The sequence below is a fragment of the Porites lutea genome, chromosome 10 (assembly GCF_958299795.1).
Source record: "Porites lutea chromosome 10, jaPorLute2.1, whole genome shotgun sequence".
In the NCBI taxonomy this organism is placed as follows: Eukaryota; Metazoa; Cnidaria; class Anthozoa; order Scleractinia; family Poritidae; genus Porites; species Porites lutea.
The window spans coordinates 24,273,110-24,300,694 of NC_133210.1; the positions used below are offsets into that span (position 1 = coordinate 24,273,110).

Genomic DNA, 27,585 nt, shown 5'->3' on the forward strand with positions numbered 1-27,585 from the left:
CTATTAGAGATTCAGTAATATCGATAAACTAATAAGAAGATTTGGCCAAATTGTCGTTAAAATCTAAGCCACAGAGATGCATGTCAGAATCGACTCGATGATCTTCTGAATCTGAAAAACATAAATATTCCAAAACGTAATGCAGTTAGTTGTAAAGGTAAAATGTTCTTTAAATTGTAAAATAATTCCATTACAACCTTTACCATGGTTATCTAAATCAATTGTTAAAAGAATGAATAAGTGCAGTAGTAGTGGTAGTGGTAGTGGTAGTGGTAGTGGTAGTGGTAGTGGTAGTGGTAGTGGTAGTGGTAGTGGTAGTAGTAGTAGTAGTAGTAGTAGTAGTAGTAGTAGTGATAGTATCAGTAGCAGCAGTTATGATGTGGCGGTGACGGTGGTGAACACATTTTATAAAATAAACAAACAGACAATAATGGAAAAGAAATTTTATATAGACTGGACAAAACAAGGGTAGTTTGTTAACTCACGTTTATAGCTGTCTCACAGAAGACGTCTGCAGACTATCTCCAACCATAGTTGCACGATACACAAAATTTGTCAGCATTGCCCCAACTCCTCCGACGCAATTTTCTGGCGGTGCTTCTCCGTATGCGTAATAGTTGTTTACTATGTTCACAGCTGTTCGGCAGGTGGCAAAGTTCTGCACAGCAAAGTACTCGTAGTCCATGTCACGTGCGAGGTGCGCACATTTCACGACTGACGCATAAGGATCTGATTCATTATGCGAGTTTCTAAAATCACCAAACTTGATGTTAAGCAGCCGATTCTTCTTCTTCTCTTTATAACAGCCCAAGGGAACTAACTGTGGAATCTTCTCTAAAATGGGAAGGAAATTATATGTCTGAAAAGAAGGCCTTTTAATTTAAATTATGTTATTGCTGGTTTGCAGCTGGCGATTCGGCGGCAGTAATGCTACCTGGTGGACAAGAACAAAGCGTTTCCCTCAGCTGGAACAATTTCGCTCTATGACGTGGCTGAAAGTCACCAATAGCTATTCAAGTATTTAAGTCGAAATAAACTAATTCATATTTTTCTTTGATTGGGTTTCATGATCAAGAGCACCTCCGTCCGTAGACAAGACAAAGTGCGAATTTTATTCGGTGAGTGTCAGAAATACAGTTGAATGGAGTTTACTGATCAGAAGTGATGTTTGGCTCCATCATGAGAAAAATGTAGAAAGCAAAGTTTCCTTCATTCTAGCACTTTTCCCTGCGCAGATAATGGTAATACCGTTAGCATTTAACTTTGGCACCCGGCGCCATTTAATTTTAGGACACCTCTCAAGAAACAAAAGTGAGACATTCCGTGGCATGACTATGTGCTCTATTATGCGCGTCCTATTTGCAAATAAAACAATATCATGTGATTTAACTAGTCCAGCTGTTTTGCCCGAAGTCTAAAATTTTCAGCAGTTTTACTTGAACTTACCAAACGTGTAGACAACAATGCGCTTATCAATTCCTATTCCATTTGGACAGTTTGCGTCATTCACGGAACTCTTGGCATGGTACTCATCTACTGCGTTTGGTCCTGACCGACATCGCCCATTATATCCCAAGGCAAAAAACCTGTAGTCTTTTTCAAACGCTAGCTCAGAACAAGAACTAATTACTTCCTCGAATCTGTTTTGTTGAACCAGGACTCTAAAGTCGCCAAGCACATCTGTCAGATAACCACTCACTGTATTGAAGCAAGCGATCTTGCTGAATGACGGCACTGTAGGGAAACAAAACGTAAAGCGATTTCTTTTCTATAATTTTATTGTTCGTATTTCGAAATACTTTGATAGAATCCCGTTCTATGACAACCACAATAAGCGGTTATTATATAAAGACGGAGGGCTTAATATGCAACCGTGCAGCTGCTGTGAATATAGTTGTATTATATATCTTTGCGGCAACTCGATCCATACGCTGGGTAATCCTTATTCTATCTACCTTTAGTTAAAGCCGCACTTGCAGACAGAAATTATTGGCAAATAAATGGGAAAGCATGAACTTAGAATCTGTCATGGAGAGAATTCGATAAAAAAAAAAAATGAAAGAATGAGGAGGGGGGATAGATTGGGAAAGCTGGCCCTTTTCGAAATATTAAGTCGTATTTTGAGCGCAAAATAGACAGTATATTAAAGCAACAATTATGGCAACGGCAGCGAGAAAATCACTTTTTAAGTAGGTAACGGCATTCTTTAAAAACTTTTTCGCGATTATTTTAACTCCGGGGGGGGGGGGGGGGGCACTCGTAGTTGAAGTCGTACAGCGACGGCAATGAATGAATCGAAAAGTTTGATGAAGATTCAGTTCTAGGTGGCAGTTGTTTTACTCATCTAACGTATTGCTTTTTGACCGGTTCCTGTTGCCGTTGCTGTGGTGGTTGCATGGTTAAAGTCATTAATAACCTTGTGAAGACTCATTATCTTGGCAGTTTTTACCACTGAAACCATGTGAACATTGGCAGTGATATAACGAAACGTCGTATTCATCGTTACTACATGTGGCATTGTTGACACAAGGCATGCTACCACACGGAAATATCCTATCTGAAAATTAAAGGCAAGGGACAAACAATGTAGTTATTTTTCAAACAAATGAAATTATCGTTACTTGAAGTTGTGCGAATTGTTACATTAATAGTAGTTTATTTCGGGCTTAGTAGAGGATAAGACTGTAGAGGTAGTCCGTAAAAGATTCTTTTCGCATTATTTAATAATTATTAGCTAATGACCACGATTACTTAGTTGTTAATGTATTTTTAACGCTCAAGTTCCAATCTATCTCGATAACTCAATTTTTCAAACAGAATGTATTCGAAGCTTAACGACAATCGAAGCAGCTACAACACAAACTACAGTCATTTGCAAAGAAACCTCCCGGGTAGTAAGTGTCGATTCGATAGAAAGTAAAAGAATTAATGGCTTTATAACGTTGCCGTTGTCAATATAACACCTTAGCCACAGCAATTGCAGCACTTTTTTAATCCTATCTAAAGCAGCCCTGGTGAAAGTGTTTCGCTATCTTTGCTACTGGAGTCGTGGTAAATCCTGAATTTTAAGGTTATTTGGCCCCCTAAAAATCCAGTCGTACCGCCTTAACCGCCAGTCCGTAAACCATTCAACCAATCACCTTCACAGTTCTTTCCAGTAAACCAGTCACCACAACTGCAAGAGTACTCCTCGGGACTACTGAAACTGCTGCTACAATTGCCTCCATTCCTACACGGATTTGCAACGTCACAGATTGTTTGTGTTACTGTTGAAGTACAAATGAACGCTTTGCTAAGTTAGTGGGGAATACAACATTCAAATTTCGCTCAGAGTGTAAAAATGTATGCCTTTTTAATTTTGACGTTATTCTGTTCTAATCAGAAGCACATAACCCTGAAGCGTCTAATTTCCCAGAAAAGTGTTTAGAACCATGTTAGCCGTCAGGTCAGAAGCACGGATTTTTTTTGCTCAAGGATACCTTCATTTAATTGAAGGTATCCTTGTCTAAATATGTAGCTAAGAACGGTTTATTTCAGTCCTTTACAATTCTCCCAGTTCATTGCTAACTCAATAGTACACTTGAATGAATTGAGGGAAAAATGGGGATGAGTTATAGAGTACCGAAGTGTGACGTCATAGAAAATTAAATTTGTGAAATTATGGGATTTGTTAAGATATTCCGAAAGAACAACGTCCAAGACGCCTACTCGCCAAAAATTAGCAATTTGGGGCAGATTGTCTCTGAGATATTAACCCAGTTATGCTCCGATGACTCCATACAAATCCTTCTAAATCTTACCTGGTTCCTAATCTTATGAACCAAGCCAAATTTAGAAGGATTTGTATGGAGTCGTCACAGCATAACTGGGCTAATATCTCAGAGACAATTTGCCCCGAATTGCTAATTTTTGGCGAGTAGGTGTCTTGGACGTTGTTCTTTCAGAATATCTTAACAAATCCCATAATTTCACAAATTTCATTTTTATGACGTCATCACTTCGGTACTCTATTAGATGTCAGTGAGAGTTTGCTTGCTCCGTTACCTTGGCATTTGTCACCAACAATCCACTTTGGGCATGCGCAGTGGTATTTTGAAATATCTTGAGGGTCGTTACTACAGGTGCCATTATTCAAGCAAGGTTTGCTGTCACATGGATATATTTGAACTGCACCGGAAAAAAAAAAAAAGATTTTCTAAGATTAGTAAAATTTTATTCTTTCTTTTTTTTTTTTTTGGCAACAACCCTTATAATAAAACTCATCGTACCATTGTTTCACGGCTAAAAGGTTTACATACACGATGTAACATAATAATTGTCAGCGTCTACTTGTTCGTTCAAATTAAGGTGATCGAGAACATGAAAATATATTAAGGTCGTTCCCTCAACACTTATACTCTTCTAAAACTGACTTCTCTCTGCACAAAAGTAACTCCACACGGGCTAGCCTAAATTTCGCCCGCTCAACGGCCGCTGTGACATGGTGCGGTGACCTCTCGAAATAATATACTACGTGTACTTTAAAGATTCGCATAAACAATTAATATCGTGAACTTCATTAGCTTTGATGACCATTGTTATAGTTGTCGTTATTTTTTACGTACCATCACAATTTTTTCCAGTGAACCAGGCGCTACAGCCACATTTGTATTGAGAAGGATCTACAGTCAAGTCACTACTGCAGTAGCCGCCATTTTGACATGGTTGGCTTTCGCATGCACTCGACAACACTGTGAGATATAAAAAAGAGAAATTGACATTGAAAATGTTCCTATTAACAAAATTTAACAAGTTTTTGCAACCTTCAACTGCAAAGAGCAGTAAAATGGCAACATCTAATCCATACAGTGTCGGAAAAACCTATTTTTTCAAATTTAATTCCAAAACAATTTTAGTAATTTATGTCACCGTCTTCTAGCGAACTTTACCATTGATCTTGTCATTATAAGTAACAACTGCCTTTAAAAATGTTTAACAGAGTGGCCGATAAATGAGATTCTGAAAGAAATAAATGGTTTTATGCTGAATGTGACTGATCATTATTGTATTTCTCCAGCTACCAGCAAAGGAGGGTTTTCCTCAGTCATCCGGGTGATTTGTCACTAAAGTGTCATTTATGTCACGGGTCATGTAAGTCACAGAAGCGAGGCGCAAGGCCTCCTTCGATTTCCTCGCATTACAAGACAGTCAGAAACATTTTTCCCTCCCTTCCCTCCCGTTAGCTTTATTTTACCCGAGGGAATGGCGGGTGTGCCCTCACTTTTGCTGGGATAATGTTCTTGTGTAATCTGGTTTTCCCAGCTTTAATAAACGGCCACTTCCGTGGCCAAAATATCCCATCATGTGATCATATCCCATCATGTGATCATTTTGTGTCCTAGCAAACAGAGCTTACCCAAAGCGAGACTCCGCCAACATCAATAACTTTCGTAATATGTAAAGGAACATGAAGCATAAAACACTTCCAATCAGTATAGTAGTAAGAAACACGTAGCTTCCCTTTGATATAAAAAGTGAAACAAGTATTTCATCTAGATGTAAACGTGTGCAATAGATTTTAACAAAAGACGAAAGAGCTATAGAAATAGAAGTACGTCCCATGTATTCTAGTATGTTGTTTGTACTGAAACGGACGGATGGGCGATTTTGGAGTGAAAGCGGTCAACCTACCTTCGCAGTTAACACCAGTAATCCACGGAGCGCATTGGCAGGAGTATTTTGTTGCGTCCAAGTTATCATTTATACAGGTTCCTTCGTTATAGCATGGACTGCTATCACATGCATGTATCTGTTCTGTCGAATGAAAATAACATTTGATTGAATTGATAGACTGAATTTAATAACGTAAAATGATGGTAAAAAAGAAAAAACATTGTAGACGAATTTCAGGACTTAATTACCTTCGCAGAAATGACCAGAAAACCACTCTCCGCACTGACATGTGTAAGTAACAGGAGACTCAGGAGTACACGTTCCGTTGTTCTTACATGGAGAACTGTCACAGGGGTTTATGGTCACTGTTAAAGGAATTAATATAAAGAAGGAAGGCTTCATGGTTTAAGCCTAGATAGAAAGCAGGTTAAAAGCAAATCTTTTTATCACCTTTTATTTATTTTTGCTGGGAAGTCCCTTAAAAACTTTTTCCTGCTTACTGCTTTTTCCTCAAATCCTGGCTAGAAAAAGATTTACAACGCCTTTTTCTTCTTTGCCGTTCATTTGTATATTTCTTGGACGTATGATTACTTGAGCAGAGTGGCGCGGTGGTGAGATCACCCGCCTCCCACTGGCAATGTGGCCCGAAATCAATTTCCAGCGTCGAAGCCAAGTGTGAATTGAGTTGTTTGTTGTTCGTTGTTGGTTCTCTCCATTTCTCCGAGACTGACGTTTTTCTCAGGGTACTCCGGTTTTTACTTCACCTCAGAAGGCAACATTTCCAAATTTCAATTCGACCAGGAATGATAGACGAAAAACCACTTTGTGGATGTGCTACCTCTAAATCGTTATTATTCTTTTACAGTAGAGCCACAATCAAATATACAAGCAAAAACGTTTCTTCGTTTCTTATTTATGCACGTAAAAAAAGTTGCATATATTAAGCTAATGGATTTGCTCTTTTTCCTCTAATACGCCTGTAGCAGGTATTCAAGAAACCTTTGTATTCGAAAGTAACCGTATAACCTTTACCTTCGCAGTAGGCGCCAGTGTAACCAGGTTGGCAAAAGCATGGTCTTTCCACAGAGTTCCCATTACACGTCCCACCGTTTAAACATGGATCCACTGGATCGCAAATAGAGTTCGTCTGGTTCTCACCTTATTCATTGTAATTCAAATAAAATGTTAGCAATGCGTTGACAATTATAACCAAGTGTTCACGGTAGAAAAGCAAGTTCCTATTTTAGACCGATCGCATATGAAAAAAGGAAACAAAGGCATGAATTCGTTTTATCAAAAGAGCTTTACTTGAGTTGTTTATAAGAGAGGTTTTAAAAGGTTTAAAAAGGTTTAAAGGGCTTGTTTATAGTGGAAAGTGCATTTAGCTTATCCAGCTAGTTTACAGGCACTCCACTCAAATACTTAGAAACAAATGATTCAAATACAACATAACAGGATTAAAAACCCCAACTGGCACTGAGGAGGCAACCAGTTGGCTATTTATAAGCTGTTATAGCCGAAGAACTGAACTCGACACGACCGAGAACAAATCCAGCAAGTGACCAGAGCGGGACTCGAACCCTGGACTGCCGGATTCCGAGTCCAACCCGCTAACCACTCGGCCACGCTGCCTCCTCTAACTTCTCTATTCTTAAAGTCTCAACGGCGGGAAGTCTCGAACTTCACTCTTTTGTGGGCTGGACAACGTACGCATCATTTTCAAATCAATATTCGAAGTGGGAAAAGAAGTTTTACCCTGACGAATATTTCCTTTCTTCACCCGAAACAAATAGCATTGTTTTCTGGTCGGTCCAGCACTCTTAAGAATCCCACGAATTTACACATTAATGGTTGCAAGCTACCACTGGGCACATTTTCAGGATTTACAAATCTCTAACCGAGTCACTGAGCTCAAGCGAAATCTTTCTGATCCTTTCTACTGGGACTGAACTTAGAAGGTTTTGTAGTTTGTCACAAACATTTTCTTTAAAGGCAATATTGCTTTCTTAAAGTGCCCATAACCTAAAATTTTATATTTTCTTATCTGAAACTATACCTTATTAAAATAACTTCCGCTAAAAAAATTTGCGATTTGAACTAAAGACGATTTTTTTAAAAAAATGTTCAAATTTGCCGTCATTTTGGCACACCATTTGTCTTAGTCTTCTCTCGGAGTATGACGTTATATGACGTGCTTTAAGGAACACGTGACTTAATCGACAGGAAAACATTTTCAAGAGTTCTGGTAGGTTTTTCTTTTTCAGAAAAACTTTCCTCTTGCGAAGACATTGTGATTCAATCCTTACTTGTAATTGATTTTTTCTGTGTACAGCTGATGAAGGCAAGGTAATGCGAGTTCCTTAATTTACGTCACATGACGTCATATGTGAGCCTGCTAGTTTGCGTGACCAGCGTCGCGGGTGTACCGCAAAAATGTAGACTTCAAAAATTGGTTAAAAAATCGCGTTTTTTCCAAACAGCAAAATTTTTTCGCAGAAGTTATTTTAATAAGGTAAAGTTTCAGATAAGAAAATAAAAAAATTTTAGGTGATGGGCACTTTAAAGGCGAAAACCTAGTTCTGTTTGTTTGGAATTAACTTAACCTGAACCATCTTAAAAGTGAATGAACTATAATGTCTTCAACTTTTTCATTTTCACAGATATCTGGTACCCAAAGGTAATTCATCAAGAGTTAATCCAAACAGCTTGAAAGGCTGTGTTGTACACCGGGCCTGTACACGTAAACTGTTATAAACCAATAAGTAATGTCTTTCTCACCTTCATTATTGCATGTTATGTTCTCATGACACGTTATTTCAGAGAGTGGCTTGTTCAACCGGTATGCGCATGCTATACTTGGAATCACTGTACTCGATCCATCTGCCTGTGTTAATTTACACTCCACTTTCCGTGTCATAACACCTGGCCCACATGAAGTTGAACACTTAAGAAATGAATAAAGCAATGCCCTGCGCATCAGTTCCGGTTATTACGTAGACAAGTTTAACAGTTCTTAGAAATAGACCTAACACTCACGAATTATCTGCCTATTGTTTTCAAAAACGTACAAATTATGCCACTATGTTACAATGGCCATAGTAGACAGCATAATAAGGCGTACCCAACAACCAACCGTGCAATGGTTTTTAACGAAAAATTTTTCGAACAACTTCGTTCGGTACAGTGCAATCATTAATATTACAAATTAAAAATGAATCCCAGTTAGAATCTCCCATTTGAATGAACCCACCTCGGAATTTCATACACACTCAAAATCTAGCACCACAGAAAACTTTCTACTTCACCGTGCGATTTCATATTAAATAGATTTACAGGTCAAAATTATATACCCTGTACACGACAATAAACATTTTACAAGAAAGAACAACTCAATATTAATCTCATCTGAATGGCGCATGTTATTGATAAACAGACTCAACCTAGCTCGGTCTTCTCTGATTGTCGGAGCTTCTTACCGAAGACCATTCTGATGCAACGGTCCAATCAGGAGGACAAGGCCACGCAGCACAAGATTCACTGTCAAGATCCACAAGCGGCTTATCCTCTGCTAGACAAGCTGACTCTGACACTTCGACAGTTGCCGTGGTTGATACTTGCTGTTGGCAGACGACACGTCGAGTTCGTGTTCCTAAGCCGCAAGTCTTTGAACAAGATGTCCAGTCTGTTGTGTGCCATCTGTAAATGAACAGGTCTTGTAGTTATACTTAATGCTAGCTATGTGTAATTTACCCAACGTACCCCGCCCCCAGAAAAAACATGTTAAGATGTTAATTCAAGCTGTCAAAAAATTTGCGGCAGAGGAGATTTGAAAGAAACTGGTTACTAATATTCTCATTCCGGAACACGGTCAATAAAAAGGAAAAGAGCCATGTTCTTATTGAACCTGGCGCAAAAGAATAGAAGATGTTATCCATTTACAAGACATAAGTCTCAATAGTGTAATGTGCAGATATTCATAGATTACATGTAATCATCTTTTCATTTTTAAAAAACAAATTTGTCGCAGATTTTGTTCTCGAACTATCATTGTATAATTCTTTGAACAGAAAAGTTTTGTTTGTGCTTTCCATTATTGAAACCTAGATTTTGCTTTTAAATTACGAATAAGTAAGTAAGAATACTTGGGTTCGCAAGCTTGATTGTTGCACTCTTGAGTGGTTGCGGGCTTAGTAAGAAGTTCACAAGCATCGTCTGATGCTGTGGAACCGTCTTCAGTTAGAATGCAGTGCACATCACGCTTTTGAACACCTGCAACAAAAAGAAGCATTTTTGTTCTTGTCCAAATTCAAAAGAAGATATTTTGCAAAAAGCGCTGAATTTTTGCGTTTACTGGGTAACAAAATTTGAAGGACTTTCTACGCAATGCTCACAACTGACAATTAAGGCAACGTTCGTGCGATTGAGAAAGTTGCAATGTTTTAAAGCAGTGTGGTCTTGTACGGTGGGTTTTGGCCGGTACGACGTACAGCCAATGGGTCAAGCAAATTTAATATCACCAAATTTTCCTCACAAGATGTGACTAAGAAAAAAAAACCGGTAATTTTTACCTCCAGCACACGATACTGGACATACGGACCAGTCATTTATAATGCTCCAAGTATAATTAAGAACTGGGGCAGATTCACCAGGCTGTAAAGGTCTTTGTACTGTATAGTCTACACCTTCAATTTCTTCAAGTACTCGAAGAAGCTAGAAACAAATTAAAAGTAGATTATTAACGATTATTAAAGATCTTGTTGAAAAAAGACGAGTTTTTTCAAAGCTAGTCCGAAAGAATATAATTCCTCCAAATTAGGAAATGTGCTTGCAATTGCCTCTCAATTTATAACATAAGTAGAACTTTTGTTGGAATAATACCACAACTTTCAGCGTCTCTGTGGTCTGTCCACTTATCTCTAGTATGTCCTGGTATCTTGCTTTTGTGTGCTTGTAGAATATTGTAGCTCCAGCGTAGGTAATCGTTGTAGTAAAAACATCAGGTACGTTGATGAGGTAGTTCCCATACACATCCTGAATACCTATATTCGACAAGAAATTCTCTGTTATTACTACTACTAAGTCGGCCTCAGCCGAGCCTTGACAAGATTATCTAAACGCTCGTGTATCTGCCTCTAACTCCTGACTAGAGTCTAAATCAGCGTCTCGCTTTAAGATATCAGCTAGTGTTGATTTTGATCGTCCTCTACTTCTATGGCCGTGAGTTGGCTCTCAAAGGATGAGTTTGTGTGCTGGGAGGCAGGATGTCTTTGGCAATGCCCAGCGAGCCTCATCTTTCTTGCTGCAAATCTCCATGAAGATATTCATTGGAAGTGTAGCTTTACCGGGAAACATTCAAGGCCACCCGCAGCCTGCGAGTGTAACAACCAATTAATGACTTGGTAAGGCTTGGCTGTTATTAGCGGAAGGAAATCGCGAAAAACAAGGTAAGGAAAGAGAGAAAAGAAGGTGTGACAGAGGGAAATGATGATTCAGATATAATGGGCAAGATGAATTTGTTGTCTCCGAGTTATGGCCTAACTTGGTTACTATACATTATATAAACCTCAGTAGCTTGTCCTGGGAAACAGGTCATAATCAAACACTGGTCCCTCGGGAGACAGTTCATTTTGTTTCCGGAGAATCTCAAGAGGTTCGCGGGAATCAAAATTAACTGTTTCTCAAGGAACCAGTCTTTAAGTGATTTGTGATATATATTAGCTGGAAATTGATTAAACCTCTTTGTAACTGCGTCGTCGGTCAACATTCGCGGGTAACATTGCACGGTTACCCACTTACGTCATAGACTTTGCAATGTTTCCCGCTCAGAGATTTTGGCGGGAGACAGTTTCATTGTTAGGTGTTATGTGACCTCGAAGAAACCAATGACAGCGCACGCTGTCGAAAAAAAAAATTCTAGCTATAACAATTGTTATTGTTAAGACTGGCAATGAGGTCCATTGCTTGCCGTAATATTTGCCGGCAAGAGGTCGCTGTTCTTCAACGATTAAAATTTTGTCTCGACCCTTTGATAAGAGAATGTTATTTTGACCTAGAACAAGATTTTATTCTTACCTATTACATTGGAGGTAGCTCCACTCCTTTTCCGAAAGTGGGCGTAAGTTGTACCTGGTGGTATTTTCTTTATTAAAGCTGATTCCTCGGCATCTGTAAAAAAAATAAATAAATAATCATAATCATAAAATCATTATTGTCATTATAGAACAGATCAACTGATATTTTTTCTTGGCGGCATTGAAAAAGCTCACTAAAGTCAAAATCAGAATCTATTCTTGACTTACGAACTAACAAGCGGCGTTTTATCGCTAAAAGCAATCGTTGTTCCAAAGAGATTGCTTTCAGACAGACGTTTTTTGCTGGGGGCATGCGCGTGAGCAACTTTTTCCCTTACATTATCAGCTATTCGCTGAATTTGCCAAATGTGCGAGTTCTGTATGATTGTAAAGTCAGTACCGCATATTAACATTTTTTTGATATTGTATAAAAAAAAAACATAATTACGCCATTACCTACACTCTGGTTAAACTTACTGGCTATCTGCTCCGTGAAATCTGCAGTTTCATCAATGCACGAGTCTGCTTTGCCACCGCACACACCGCATCGGTCAATCACCTTGTTTGAATTCAGCAAGTGATCACAACCCACTGCCTAGATATACAATGGAATTAAATTAAAATGTGGAGCTGGTTTTGTTGCCACTGTTAGTACAATATGGATATTAAAAGAGACTGCTTCGGTAGGGTGCGTTGTCGCTATCAGACGTGTCTTCGTTGCAAGTGACAAATACTAATTCTCATAGCCTGGATGAGACTATTATCAAGTCGATTGTAGTACGTTTTTGTTGTAATTGTTATCAAGCTGTTTCTGTCCCAGGTGGAAAATTCTTTCGAAACGCGTTCTCCCACCAGATTTGTTGTCTATTTTCCTTTTGTAATCAAGTGATGCCATCTGACGATGTTATCATTGGTGACTAAGGCTTTAGGTTACGTTTGCACTATACCGGATACTTTTTGCGCCGGCACGAAAATAACATCGGATAGCTAGGGCTTCTGGTGACTTCCGCGGGATTTCTGTAACATACAGAAACAGCGCCGTGAAGATCTCGAGAGTGGAGCGTGACATATATCGGATACGTTCTGTACCACACTTTGGTGCAAAATGAACAAGTATTCGGACCGACATAAAAGTGAATGAGTGGGCAAAAAGGACTGAACCAATGCCACGGAAGTCAAATATTCAGGTGTGAGGATTGGGATTTCTAGAACCAAACCCTCACGGGCAACCGCTCCGGCACAATTTTCGATGTGTGTGGACGACTTGTACCAGTTCTGTGACAAGTTCTGTGGCTTTTCCTGTCGGAACGAAAGGCTATCCGCTATAGTATGAACATAGCCTAAGTCATGGTAGATTGAATTTATGCCCTGCATAACGGGGTATCAGAAGAGAAGAATGTGACGTCATCGTAATGAGAAACTTATCACCGGTCTGACGTCATCGGCGAAATGTATTAATGCTGCGCAATTAAATTATATTTCTGCACAAATGGGGTTAATTGGGACCATGCATACTATACTACTATTGTCTAGTCTGTACCGAACACTTGGGCTGCTGTAACAAGGGAGAGTTTCAAAATAAAGTGTAAGACATTGAAGTTGAATTTGAGATAAATAAAGCTGTTTTGGGGAACGTTTGGGGACGGTAATAATTTCTTAGTAGGCGTGTACTTTAGAGGGTAAATATCATAGTTATGTCGTAAAAATACTGCCCTAAATAAAAGTCATATATTGCTGACAGCATTAAGTAAGGTTGATAAAGACGAAGTATTAAAAAATTATAGAATAAAGAAGAAATTAAACACTTTAAAATTATAACTGTAATAATATTTACGTTCTGCAGGTGGGAAATTGACATGCCCAGAGAAACACTATGTATAAAATGTATTAAGAAACATGCACTGACCTCTTGTCTTCCTTGGATGCATATATCGAAGTTATTTGTAGATGCTGCTGCTCGGGTTCCGTCTATTACATTACCGAACTTCCGCGCTGTATAATCGATTCGACACCAAAGACCGCATAGGTCTAGACATGAATAGAAAAATAATACATAACAGATTGATTTTTTTTTATCATGGTAATCAGGACTTTTTTGAATTGGTACTATATATGCTTGCTTTTATCTTACTAACTTCTTTACGTGAATAATACGTCTAACTTCTTATTTTCCACAAACAGTTAAAAGTGAAATACAAGTTATTCTTTGTCTGCAGCCACGTGACAAGGTGGCCCATCTAAGTCCGCGTTGTCGGCTCGGTCAAACCTGGACTCTACCGTGAGCTGTGACGTTACGGAGAGAGGATCCCCGGAAACGCGTTCTCTCGACTATCTTTCCCAAACTTATGAGCCGACAACAAGGCGAAAGAGAACGTCCGGGGACTAGACTAAAAGCCGTCATGTTGGTAGTTTTTAGTCAACTAGCTTTTTCTGTTTACATGGAAGTAGTGTTCTCGGAGGAGAGAAACGCTTTAGTTCTTGATCACCAACATAGCAGTTCACGTCACGTGCAACAAATCTGTCTGCAGGAAAGAGGTTTATACATGAGCGTATACACCACGGCACCAACTTGACTTCATCAGTTAATTACCTGATTGTAGGTAATAGGGTACATAATTTTCATTTCTCTCCATGCACTGTTCCTGTCTGTAAGAAATGGACGTGTTGGTACAGTGCTAAGAAAAAACATGAAACAAGCTTCAGGTTTACTAATGAGGATTTAAATGGTAGGAACATTTCATAGGCAACTGTTTATAGTTTGGCCTGCTAACTAAAGATAAAATCAGCTTGTACTGAAACGATTGGTAAATCACATAAGGTAAAGACACTTAGTTCAGGAAAAAGAAAAAGGATTAATGGTCGGATTCCATGACCAAAGCTTAATCTGGTTTCATGCATGGCATGAGGAGTAGTATTATCCTTCCATCTAAGATAGGAGGCTAATTCATTGTAAGAATTTGTCTAGCGTCGTGTCACCAACCAGCCATTGTCGGAGACTACGGGCAGCTTATTGGGACCCGCTATTCAAAGGTAATTCAAAGATATATTAGAAGGTTTATTCGCTCAGAGGTATATTCGCGATACAGGGGTGTTTTCAAAGGTATAGTCGGCAGGTGAGTAGTTCAGGCGAGACCCTTAGGCTCTTACTCCTTGTAAAGCAGTTCTAGAACTCTCTTCGATCTCCTGCTCCTGACCCTAGTACATATATTATATTTGCTGCAGGTAATTCAAATGCATCTGAAAATGGCTAAGCAAGAGTAAGTACACCATAAGTTTATAGTCTTGTAAACTTTGCCTAAAACGCCTTTCCCCAAAAATGTCTAGCTTATTTATACTGAGCTGCTCTTAGTCGTCGGTTTTAATGAAATTCATACAAGTCTTAGAAAATGGAACCCAAAAAATCTCTCTAAGCACGTTTAGTACAAATTTTCGTCTCGACGTTATGTTATGCACTGTAGGAATTTCAGATGTGCATCATTTGAGACAAATTCATCATAGTCATACCATAAAGTTGCAAGTTCGCCATTCTCCCAGTTCTGATCCCACGCAGTCCATGCCCCCGTTTTGTGGACTGAGAAGACAAACATAACGGAAACGATATTTATAGACAGACAGCCAAGTTCAGAAAAATAAAAACAACAGTTTGAAAAGTTTTGTTTTGATACCTGTTGGAGCGTGCTCATAAACTTTAATAGGAAAACAAATGCGTTTTAAGAGTGATGACGCTTTGATGAGTTGAAAAAATCAAAGAAAGACTATCGTCAACTCGTGGGTACGTTGTTTAGAAAATAATCAATTAGTTATCACCTCTGGTTTTCCCACAGTGAATTTTAGGAAATGATAGAAATTCAGATTATAAATATACTATCCTTGTTCTGGAATCACAATACTTTTCTTGCTGTTTATTGCACTTTAGTAACAGTTATTTAAGTATATATTTAAAAACAAACAAACAAAAAAAACAGCAAAACAAATAAGCGAACAAAACAAAACAAAAAAGAAAAAAAAAAGGAAAAAGGGTGAAAAGAAGATCCTTAGCAGAATTTGAACCCGGTACCTATGGGTTGACCCGACCTCACATAGCCACTACGCCATTGAGGATGGTCACATGATTTGGCGAAAAGTCTCAACTTTAATGCCTTTTCCATGGAACTTCCGCCGGCAAACGACCGGGGCAAACGATCGAGCCATATTTAACCGCCTGAAAAAACAACTCGAAGCAATCGGATGAAATTAAGGCCCTAATTGAAACCAGGCTACTGACAGTAAAAAACAATGTAAAAGCATTTCATGGCAATGAAAGAACATATGCGATACAAAGCCGACACAACTCCTCCGCGAAGTAGGACGCAAAATATTTTCTTATCTCGATTTCCGCTGTTATTTTAAAGGTAATACTCAAACTCACATCCATTTCCTCCCATGATCTTGGGGAGTCCTCAGGAAGAGAAAGAAGAAGTGCCTTTGTTTACCATACATTTACCAGTCCGTATTATAGTCCGTATTTTATACCCAGTCCGCAGTCCGTAGTCCGCAGTCCGTGTTTTATACTGACCGCCATAAATTCATTCATACACATAACCTACTACACTACTACAAGGTAGGAGATCAAGCCAGCGTCGAAGTTGAAGGAGTCAAACAGCAAATGCTCATCTTGCCTGCGTGCAGACGTCTCCTATTTCCTTTGTTGCACGTGGAAAATGATCATCTTCTCGTCAAGTTTAACGCCTGGACGGGTCAAAGGCTTTTGAATCGTACTAATTTGAAAGATTCCTGCGTGTCTTAAATTTGGTAAGACCTCTTTCCTAACCGTGCTGTAGTGCACGATGCACTCTCTCAGCGAGTAATTTGATGCTACCGAACTTCGGCGAGCGCGCGCTTCTTTGGAAACGATAGATCTTCGCGCTCTCGATTTCGGACCCGATTAATTACGAAGTGCATCTACTACGAGTGAGCGAGTGACTCATTTGCATATCTCTGTCCCTGCAATAACTCGTGGTACGCTCGCGCGTACCCACGAGTTAAAAAAGGATCTTAGTGGCATATTTGTAGCCATTGTATCGATCAAACTAGAGTCTACTGTAGAATACTATCCCAGAAGTAGTGCTTTCACAATGATCGCTATTATTGATATAGTCTCCCCAAAAAACGTTGTTCTCTTCCTTCTAAGCAACCACAAAGAAGACAAAGACAGCCTCTTAAAACAATTGGTTTCATGGGCAAAACCACAGCTCTGCACGTACATCATATTTTTTAGTATATTTCTGGAAAGTTTGAAAGGAGGAAGATTCATTTTTTAACAACGTTTTCGTTGACGTCGTCGTCTTCGTAGTTTATCAGTTAAGCTGCCTTTTGTGCCACTTACTTTGGATTAGTGCATGCTCTTGTCCTGTGCTGTACACCTCCCCCACAGGTGCGACTACACGAAGAGAAGTCTGACCATTTGCTCCAGCCTCCGTCAATTGGTGATTTGCCATTATCAACGCACTCTCCTTTAATGCACCACTGAAATAAAATAGGCGACAACCATGGAATGGAATTAAGCTGAAAATAAACTACTGACACCACATTCATTATGCCTTTCAACAACACTGTAATTTTCATGGAGTTATAATAACTCCTCTAGTGGGGCTAATTTAACTCCTTACAGTGGAGTTATTTTTCGTGGAGTTATTTTAACTCCAAAAAGGAGTTTAAAGAACTCTTTTTCAGGAGTAAAAGTGACCCCAGACATTGAGGAGTTAAAATAACCCCAAAAAAGGAGTTATCCTGTACCTAAATTATTACTCCACTTTCAGAGTTAAATTAACTCCAAAAAGAGTAAAAACAACCCATGTAAGGAGTACAAGTAACCCCATTTCGGAGTAATTTTAACTCCAGACTGGGAGTAAAAAGAACTCTTTTTCAGCTGTAAACATGACCCCAAATTCGGAGTTAAATTAGGACTTAAAATAACCCCAAAAAAGGGGTTATCCTGTACCTAAAATTTTTACTCCATTTTTGGAGTTATAATAACTCTCTAAAAATTACGGTGAACCAATTTTCTTTTCTTAGAAAATTTTAGAAGTAAGTTTTTGACTCTGAGTCATCTGTCTATCAAAACAGTCAAATTCTTTTTTTTTTTTTCAGTTAGCGCAAGGAAGAATTAAGTATTAAGCTAATGAAAGGACATCACGATCACGATTCTCAAAATTGAAACTGGTATACAATTCAGAAAAAAACACTAAAATGATTTCATCAAGGTGAATGCTAACGCTTGATAGTCATGCTTGAGTTGCAGTTGAAATTATCTCGAATTTGGAACATGATTGCAATCGTAATGAAAGCTGACCTTCTGCAGTTTAATGTTTGAAACTGTTGTTTCATTTAGCTAGTTACGCTAATAGGAACCTGAGCCGGGAATCTCTGGTTGTGTTAGATGGGGTTAAAAGAGATTACCAGGATACGCGTGGTAGGGTTCGTTAATGGAAATTGGTAGATCTGCCAAAAGTGAGTTTTCTGGGCAAGAAGATATGGGTGATTTTCTACTCACTTTGAAATCTGCGTCGAAGCCTAACGGGTGGGTGGAGTAAAATAAAGGGCAGTTATTGAGAGTTTGAATTTGAAAAACGTGAGGAAGGAACTAAGCGAGTTTTGAGGCTCTGAAAAACACACTTTTTTTAGTTTATAGTTGTGCCGCCAGCCAGGTTATGACCAGGAAAACGAATTAAAAAGATGTTATCGTGTCAGCTCCTTACACTTCATTTTTTCTTACAATAATCGTTTGTATTTAAAGGCCTTAGTCGTTCAGTGGCCAGATTCAATAAAAATTGCATATAAAATTAATAACAAGGGCTATCATTTGTTAGGTTTGATTGGAAATATCACTCACATTCCTAGGCCCACAAGTTGTACCGTCAGCTGGAGGCGCGTTTTTAGACATACATGACCAGCCATCTGATGTACAGAACAAATGCCCACAATTCTCCTGAGGTATTAAAAAACAAGTATGTTTTAGCTCGGGCACACCTTTCGCAAGGTGACCCACTTCTGACATTTTTCTTAAAACAACTTGCCAGGCCGTTTTCGCGTTTTGGTTTGTTTTTACGCCTGTAGCTAGGCGGGTCAAAAGTTTTAATATAATGGTTAAAGTTGTCGGTAGTAAAGCAACTTTGAAGAGTTTAAGTAGCTGGCAATCAACAAACAAGTAGTCCTCAGTTCAAAGGAACTGTACACTAATTTGGACACAGTGCAAAATTGTATTTATTTATTTGCTTGCGCTACCAACTCAGAATAACGCAAGTACAAATACAAACACAAATGACTTTACTGATTCTTCAACAAAGGGGTTTTCAGGATCAGTTTACAAGTATATGAAAATTACAATAAGACAATTGAAATTACAATAAGGTATAAAAATTTTACCATATTGTTTTACAGTAGATAAGAAATAAAAATATCCAGCTATAAAAGAATAAAAACATATTCAGCCTCGAACCACTTTTCCAATAAAAAAATGTTTTAGTGACGATATAAACTGGGAAAGGGATGGCGTGTTACGAAATCAATGTTACTAGGCATCGAGTTCCAGAAGGTAGTGGATCTATACTATACATAGAAGAGTTCTGAGCAAGGTCGGTACGGCATTTAGGAACTTGGAGCTTGACACTGTTATATGTATGTCTGTTGTGAATGTCAGATCTCTTGAAAACTAACTGCTTTAGGTATGTTGGAGCTAGGTCATTGGTCGATTTATACAATAAGAAAGCATCCCTGAAATTAAGAAGAACTGACACTGGCAAGAATTTATGTTGTTTAAGTGTGGGAGTTATGTGCTCAAATTTCCTATTACCAGATAAAATTCTGGCTGCAAAGCTTAGAGCTAATTGAACTTTTCCAAAAAGGTCTGATACTAAGGCACTTGTATGGTCGTTAAACGAAAAGGTGTTTATCGATTAACACACCCAGGTCTTTAACTGCATCTACCGGGGCAAGGTCTTTACCTAGGAAAACAAGATTATGATTTTATCCGGATTTCTTAATGTATGGTTACCGCAGCACCATGAGGCCTACTCGTTGCAGATCACGTTTTCTTTGCTAGAAAATGCTTAGCAGAGCATAGAATCCTCCACGTAAGACTACTAGATTTTACTGGAGGTGCTGACAGGTGGGAGATCATTTATGCACAAATTGAACTACAGTAGGCCAAGGAAGGAGCCCTGCGGCACTCCACGCATAATGTTTAGTAGACATAACAGTTTGAGACTAATGCGCACACGTCGTTGTCTATTGGACAAATAACTAGTAAAAAAGTTAAGAGCAGAGGCAGTGACACCAGTCCGTTTGAGCTTCTCCAGTAAACTGCTGTGATTGATGCTGTCAAAGGCGTTGGCTGCTTAAATCCAACATTATCACTGCCGTGATCTTTTTATCTTTAGCCGCCCGAAATAAATGACTTGATACGATAATAACACACCAAGAGTATAGACAGACATGACAGTGCGGGCAGTTTAGAAAAAGGAGGATAAGACTTCCACTTACGGTCTCTCCTATAAAGAAGAACATGTCTAGAAATGGGGCGCGTAAATCCAAGGTATTTTCGGCTAATCAGCATGGAAGTGGCTAAAATGAGACATTGGTAACAAATTTTCCTGCCAAGTGGATGTTATTTAAAGCGCGTGCGCATCATTTTTGTGAACGAATCTACTTCTTTCTTGATATTTGTCTTCCTTTCCTTTCCTTTTGCATATGTAGTTTTGCTACCGATAAGAATACCAAAACGCTCACCCGTTGTTGGGGGCATTGCCAGTGATTTTCACCATAATGAGTTTTACATTGTCTGTCTCCATCCCAGATTTCTCCAGGCATGCGCGATAAATCTACATCAAGGGGAGGAATTGGTATACCTCCTGGTGGTTCGTTATCCAAACAATTAGAGCCGCTGCCACTAAATATATATAAAAAAGAATATAATAATAATAATATGTGAATAGTTCTATATTTTTACATTTTTTTTTTCATCATTATGAGATCCTCCAAAATCCTTTTCCATTCACCATTTTCACATTGCCCATAATAGACCTTTCCCGCATTCTGTTCCTGTGAGGAAACAAAAACAAAATGATCGAGGTGGACGCTTGGGTGGACTCGAATTTCATACAAATCACCGTATTTTGTCCATCCAAGCCTCGACTTGATGCCTTTGTTTTCAGGAATTCGGGATAGCTGGTCTATACACCTTGTTTACTCACCAACAAATTTATATAACCATTGTCCTCAATTTCTCTTGGGACGGCTGTAATACCCAAGAGAAATTGGAAAACATGGTTACGCCATTTCTTTTTTTTTGTTAGGGGGGACGTTAAATAAGGTGTGTTATGGTCTACGTGAATAAAGTGATTTTTAAAACAAACAAAAATATAATAATATAGAAATAAAAACTCTTGCTTTTACATCAAGACTGCACTGGAAAAGTAAAACGTGAAACTTAAGCATTTTAAAATATTTCCACTCAAAACGCAAAGTCCGTCAAGGAGTAGTGGATTAGATTACACATGCCACATTTTTTAGCAGCGCACTTTCATTGTTTCTAAGTTATCACAGAACATTATGAAGTCAATACCTGAGAAATTCTTGAAGTTTCTCTTTACTACAAGTCGACCATTTGAATGCATCAACACCTCCAGGGAGGACTGCCGACATAATATACGCCCCTCCAGGACACGGGTTGTTGTCACCATCATGGGCAAGACCAAAACTTCAAGAACAAAAGAAGACGGATAAATTTTGAGGCCCTGCCGGGGGGTGGGGGGGGGGGGGGGTCCCACGTCGGCCTTCTGAATTTTAAAACGTCTCGTGTCGGTGTTTATAAATGCTTGTCGCTGTCGGCTTTGCCGTCACTGTCGCAATTTGGCCGTGGGAGGCAACCTCGTCCCCAGGGCTTTTCCCTTAAAAAATAGGTGAAGGGAAAAGCCCTGGAGACGAGGTTGTGAGGAGGTTGTCTCTTGTCGCGATTTCATCTTACGCGCTGTCGCTGCGTTCTGGGGCATGTCTCTTGTCGGAATTTACCCTGGCAGGGCCTCCATTTTGATCAACTGATCTGAGCAAGACCTCTTCGGGATTTACGACATTCTTAAAGTTAGCATTTAAGAATTATCTATAGTTATTTCTTTAGGGTATTGTTGACCTACTTGTGACCAATCTCGTGAGCGATTGTTCCAGCAGACTGTAGCCCCAGCTCGTTGTTTATGTTGAATGCTCCCTGAGACGATTTGCACATTGCCCCGAGATCAGCTAGGCCTGTTTCGGAGTAAATGTAAGGTAAAAATTGGTAAAATTTTTAATTTTGGCCACTTCTACGTTCATCTCATGACAACTCTTATCTGACAGTACCTACCACCAGCCCCAGTCAATCTATAAGAAAGAAAAACAAATGCCCAAAAGGTTAATCGATCAATAAAATTAATGAGGATTAATAAACCGAAAAAGTTTTTTTTTTTTTTAATTAAAACAGGAAACTTAAATTATTAAAATGAAATGCATCCCAGGGATGAGTTTTAGATCTCTGTTAGCTGGAGATTTAAAATTTCTTAAGTTGCCACAACTTCAATCGGTCAGAAGCCGAATACTTGAGCCTCCATCTCCCATACAAAGCCTTAGATTCAAGCCTTCCCCGTTTTGAGTTATTTACATTATAAGCAGTTACGTTTTTCGCCGAATATTTGTCACGCCTTATTGGTAATAAACAGTTAGAGAATGCAGAGCTAATGAACATGCCATGTTATACATGCGTATGCTTCAGTTACGCGTTTGGGAACTGAAATCTTTGACACCGTGGCGGAACGAATGGAAAAATTCTCGGATTTATCGAACAAAAGTTCCGCAAATGTGGCTTTCAGTGAGTCAACAGCCTCCTCCGATAGCAGCGAGGAAAAGAAAGTGAGGACAGTCTTCAAGCCAGGGAAAGCACAAAACCAAACTCAGCGACACAGTGAACTGAACGTGAAATTCATCGTTGAACAAATGAAACGTAAAATACGAAATGTCAGTGCAAGACAACGGAGAATTTCAGTTCACTAAACGCGAATCTAGCAGGGTGAGTATGGATAGAAATAAGGTCAAACCGGATGAATCATACTCGTATAAAACTTATTAAGAGCTTGAACGGAAAACGTTCGTTGAACATTTCTTGGCCGTCCTTAAGCTGGAGTTGTTTCAACTCTTGATCGTTGAAAAGAAAGGGGCCATGTCTGTAAAATTAGCCTTAATGCACCGTTTGACGGGATGTCTCGGCCTAACCTACCGTGTATAAAAGAAACTCACCTCGAAACATACGAAGTGACATCAACATTATCTGATTGGGAGCTGTTGGCTGCCCAGTTCTTAAGTTTTTCCAGTATTTGATATTGGTTAAGAGAAGTCAGTCCAACCTAAGTGATAATATTGGAATGATTAACATACATGACAATTCGGTAAGCGAGTCTCTTTGCTTTAAGAAAGAGGCAGGATTTTGCTGTCTGTTAGGCAAAATTTATGCTGTGGGCTGCATAGACTCGTTGATATAGGAGACAATTCTTCGCTGACTGAAAAGGGCGTCACCAAAACGTGTACTCACTTGCACTGAATTCAGAACGGTAATACGTTTTACGACATAAGTGATTTTGATCTCTCCGATACTTGGGTCTTGGAAAATACCGGCAACCTGAAAAGAGTAAAGACATGAAAATGATACAAAAGACGCGTGGCAAATGGTTAAATGGTCATAGAAGGAAAGAGTATGCAGACAATCACTTTAAATGCAAAAGGTTCGACCTGGTGATCTAACTGTAGCTCCATTTACACATCTCAGATTCACAAAGAGAAAACCTCCAAGTAAATTACTACCGGAATGTATGTCAAAAAAATGCGATCCAAAAAGGAAAATGAATGCTTACAATGTTTCCAATGATAAGCATAACTGTTGCGGTGTCGTTGTACTCAGGATATGCCGATGAGGTGATCTCATCCGTTACCATGGCAGCTTCCAAAATTTTGTCTCTTCTTTCAGTGGACTGGTAGGTTCGCTTTTCTGAAATTTGTTTGGCTAGACAGAAAACGTTAATAAATAATGGAAAAGAAAAATATTCGACTCGAGGCTGAAAATTTCTGTCATCCTTATTTACATAAGAAAGGTAAGACACCTCAGTTTTTTTTAAAACTTACGATTCATTTATGACTTGGCCTATTCGACAGTAAGTTTTATGCAGTGGGTCAAGAAACGAGTGATTACCGGTTAATATAAGCATCCTGACATACAGAGAGTCTCAACTCAATGAGCAAAAGTAACTGTACTCGTTAAGTTTGGCTTGAAGTTAATCAACAAGACAAAACAAAACAAACTCACCCAGAGAAGTGATTGTTTCAGAACGCTTTTTTACAATAATGTGAGGCCTTCTCGTTGCTGCTTTCTCGACGTGTTTCGCCAGGTGGGAGGGTAGTGGCTGAATAAATAGTAGTTCATCGGGCCGTTTGACCATGCCGTTCTAAAAAAGTAAAAATAACAATAAAATTACAATACGGGAGCTACCAGCTTCTCACAGTTAAATATACAATACACCTTTCGTACGATTTTTCAGCTTACTTTGTCAATTTTAGTATTCATTTTTCAATTTTGCACTGCAGTCTCTATGATTCAGGTTCTCCCTGGATACGCATGGTAGCCTATCCAGGTGAGTTTTGCAATGTAAAACAAAGGATACTGAGAGGGCCAATAATGGGCTGGTTCATTCAAATGCTTATACGTTAGTAACGGAATTACCCTCTCTCTTTCTTTAAGAGATAAGTCTTCCAAACAGCAACAGGATCTACTGATGATGTTAATGATGGTCCCTCGCCCTATCAAACTGCAGTTAACCAACCCTTAAATAATTATATTCCAGGGTGCTTAATACCTTGCCCTTCATTTAAAGTATTTCACTCGACTACTGACGCACTTTGTGTTATACCACCATTGATTGAAATTCTGAATGTGCTCATTCAGGCAAGAAGTATATTAACGTTCGTGAGCTTAAATCTGGACGTCAAATTTGGTTTTATTAATTCTCATATCTGCTTTTGTTCTCGTCAAAGCCATAAAGCGCTTGAAATTTAATGATGGATGCAAGAAGATAAGCAAAGGCCAGAGGTGAAAAAAGGAAAATAGGTCCTCACCAACCCTCCAGCGTCGCTTACAGCTACTATAGAGTCAGGGTCGGAGGAGACCTTTCCGAGATAAAATGAGTTTCTAGGAGCTGGTTGAAACACAGAAGCTCCATCGCTACCCATAACTTCCACCTTCAAATCAGATGCCATGAGATTCTTGTTCAAAGACAGTTCAAGGGGGAGCTCTTCACCAAATGCCTTGAGCTTGTAGAACTTCGTTTTCTGATCGTCGCCATTAAGGTTCGTCCTGTGTCGATGATCTGTTTCAAAGGGCTCGGTTATGTCGTACTCAGGGACTAATGGGATGAACAAAACGAGAAAATACAATTTCCTTCAAAAACTAGTGAACTGACGTTATACGATGATCTCATACAGGGGCGGATGGAAGATTTTGTGAAAGAGGAGGCCTAGAGATATACAGTCGACTCTCTCTTAACGGACACCTCTATAAGACGGACACCTCTGTAAAACGGACACCTAGAGTTGGTCCCTATCTTTCTTTACTCCCTTTATTTGACTCTCTATAAGACGGACATCTCTCTTAGACGGACACTTAGTACCGGCCCTAAAGGTGTCCGACTTAGAAAGAGTTGACTGTAGTATACAGTGGCAATATAGGCGCGATAGCGCCCATCAGGCCTGCGAATGGTGCGTGCTCCTCCGGGAAAATTTGTGAGATGAAAGTTCTCTGAGATGCAATCTAGTGCATTCTGGACCCTTAAATTTATTGAAAATATTGAACATGTCATGCAGAAATATTTAATAAAGCACAGGTGTGGCTGTGGTTAAAGAAGTAATTTTAAAACACTTTATGATGCTCGCAAGGGGCCGATTAAGCGATTGCGGCGAGAGCACAACCTCCCGGCAAAGACAACGTTCGATAAATTTTCTTATTAACAATGTTCATTAAAGAAAATATATTTAAGTAACAAAGCTCGAAGTACCATCCGACACACGTTTACAAAAAAAAAAATTCCTGGACAAAAGGGGGTCCCGGGGCCCCCTGGGCCCACCCCTAAGTCCGCCCTTGTCATAGAGTCATCATATACTGTGCTCATAGTGTCCCTCGACATCGTAAACTATTTAAAGGGGCTATGTCATTGTCAAAAGTTCGTGTCAAACAAAGTCTCCCTGGTATCAAATGTACCAATTGTGACATGCAACAAAATTGAATCGAAAATTTGTTAGCTATAAAGGTTACAAAAACCAATTCATTTAAAAACTCATCAACTTTGTCCATCCGTGCCTTCTTTTGTGTCAGTACTCCGGTATTTATACCTTCTTTTAAACATTTTTAAGGGCAACATGGCTATTTGTATGTTTCACTCAATCGAAATAGCGTCCTTTAATTCGATTGAATAGACGATTGAAGTTACTTTGTCAAAGTAAAAAAAAGCGTTTTCCAACCATCCAGTTTTAGCCTTTTAGTTGTCTACCTTTATTCCTGACCAACTTTAATTTTCCTGATACGTTTGACAGAAGCCAGTTTCGCATGCATAACTGGGTCACATGTATCTCTTAATGATTTAATTTAAGTTTTGCTTGGCTGCTTGGCTTAGGCCATGGCACCTTAAAATGTCCATTAAATCCTTCACTAGTGTGAATGTTAACATTTGAGTTAAGTCTGGAATAGAAAAAACTATCTTGAGTTCATTTACTAACTTGACAGAGGCTATCAGAGCGATCATTAGCAGTAACTTCAGCTGTATATAATACCTTGTGACGGATCATCAGTTCCAAAGAATTGCTCCAATTCTCTCGGGACCATATGATGGTGCAGCTTTCCAGATCTCTTTTAAATTAATTGAAAGACGACGACAGTTAGAGTAGTCTTGATGAAATTTGTACTTGCAGCGTAAGCCTTGCTTAGAATCTGATCAGATATAAGTCTAATGACCTACCTTTTGCAGAATTGTTCCTGATTTCACTGTCTCCCGGGATAACGTAATATATGACATATAACATAAAAGAAACATGACATTAACCGATTATCTTTTACATTTTATGGCACTTTTGGAAAGTTGATTATTGAAAACGACCTTTTTTCGATGCAGGTAGAATGAAAACCTCTAGGTTTCTCCATATCTTATAATCCGGCTGAAACATTGTTACGCCCTTAATTGACTGATCTGACCTAAGAATTACAAAGTTTTAATTTGTTTTAATACTGCTAGCTAAGGTTTTGGTACAAAGTGACTACCTTGTCTTATATATTAACTCTACCTTCATTAATGAGCAAGACAAGGAATACCAATTTCCAAGAATATATCTCCCCCATTCTGTAAAAAGAAAGAGAGAGACGACGAGATAACTAGAAGGACTGTTTTTTTTTTTCCTGTCAGAAATATTACATAACATGTAACAAATACGTAAGAAACATGTTATCTTTAAGTATTTTCTATTTCGAAGGGGACTTTGATGCCAGCACATTCAAGTACACCTGGAGAAATTTAGTTAAGTTGTTAACCAGCAAATTGTTTTATCGTGTAAAACAAATCTTTACACTTTAAATACGTGGGAGTAAATATATTTACATGCAGACTGGCAACAAGAAAAATTATGAACTTGACTTAGAGAGAAAAAAGAATGGTTTTTAATTTTGGAGGAGCGTTCGAAGTGATATATTAAGTTCAGTAGACAGAAGTTTTAGTTCATCCAACATTTTATGTACATAACACCATGCTACAGCCGTATATTTGCTTTA

General features: G+C 38.9%; 1 pseudogene; it reads right to left on the reverse strand.

The window, feature by feature from the left end:
- On the reverse strand, positions 1–27,159 carry LOC140949675 (A disintegrin and metalloproteinase with thrombospondin motifs 6-like; annotated as a pseudogene).
- Between the last annotated feature and the right edge of the window lie 426 nt (positions 27,160–27,585).